This window comes from Triticum dicoccoides, chromosome 7B (genome assembly GCF_002162155.2).
Source record: "Triticum dicoccoides isolate Atlit2015 ecotype Zavitan chromosome 7B, WEW_v2.0, whole genome shotgun sequence".
NCBI classification, from domain to species: Eukaryota; Viridiplantae; Streptophyta; class Magnoliopsida; order Poales; family Poaceae; genus Triticum; species Triticum dicoccoides.
Genome location: NC_041393.1, coordinates 224,964,733 through 224,966,065, shown reverse-complemented (window position 1 = coordinate 224,966,065; position 1,333 = coordinate 224,964,733).

The following is a 1,333-nucleotide window of genomic DNA, read 5'->3' as shown; positions in this document are numbered from 1 at the left end:
GCGCGGCCGCGGCGGGGCCTTCCATGGCCGGCGGGGCGGGAGGCAGCGGGAGGCGGCGGGAGCGGACGAGCGGTTGGCTCCCGCGCGAGCGAGGATGACTGCGACGAGGAGGAGTGCGGGTTGGGGGGAGATTTTCCCCTCAACCCCTACTTCTACAGATTGCAAAGTCGTTTAAGGGTTGGACCTCTAAATTTTTTTACGGGTTTGAGGGTTTAGAGGTTCTAGTCTACGGCGTTTTTTCGGCGAAAACTGTAAAAAAACGGTTATTTTTAGGGGTTTGAAGGTGTGAGGGCTCTACTAGTAATGCTTTTATACCTTACTCATGCAAGCAAGCAAGCAAGTATATACAGAAGATAAGAGGCGCTAGAATGGTGGCCAACTAGCTACGTCATATGGCACGTGCTGGTTGGTCACGGTGAGAAAGTTTTTTAAAGATTTTTTAAGAGGCGCTAGAATGGTGGCCAACCAGCTACGCCATGTGGCGTGTGCTGGTTGGTCACGGTGAGAAAGTTACTTTAAAGATTTTTTAAGAGGCGCTAGAATGATGGCCAACTCGCTACGTCATGTGGCGCGTGCTGGTTGGTCACGGTGAAATAGTTACTTTAAAGATTTTTTAAGAGGCGCTAGAATGGTGGCCAACCGGCTACGCCATGTGGCGCGTGCTGGTTGGTCGCGGTGAGAAAGTTCTTTTAAAGATTTTTTAAGAGGCGCTAGAATGGTGGCCAACCAGCTACGCCATGTGGTGCATACTGATTGGTCACGGTGAGAAAGTTTTTTTAGAGATTTTCTAAATGGTAGGGAGACTTTTTTCGAGAAAATTTTTCTACGCTTTTTTTAAGATGGTTATGATGTCCACGTGACGCAATGATATTTTTAAAATTTTGACATGATGATGAGATGCCCATAACTTTCTCTCAAGCGGCCCGCAATGACGGGCCCCAACCACTAGTTAGAGAAGATTTGTAGCAACTTTTCTTGTCATTTCCATAGAAAGGTGTTTTAAAACATTGATAAACGGAGCTTGATGTTTTCTTCCTAGGCTGAACTTCGACCCGACCCGACCCCCGCGTCGCGCCTCACGGGCGACACGGGGTAACCTAGCCGCCGCCATCGGTAGTCCACCCCTTCGCTCAACCCCGTGTCGCCGCCGTCGGAGGGTCGGTCGGCGAAGCCGCGCTGGTCCCTGGGTGGCGGTGGCGGGACAGTTCCGCCCACCCCCGCGGCTGCAACCTCCCCACCTCCTCCCTAAGTTCTGGTTTCGGCCACCACCTGCCGGCACCGCCACCATCTCCCCACCCCCGCGGCTGCAACCTCCCCACCTCCTCCCCGAGAT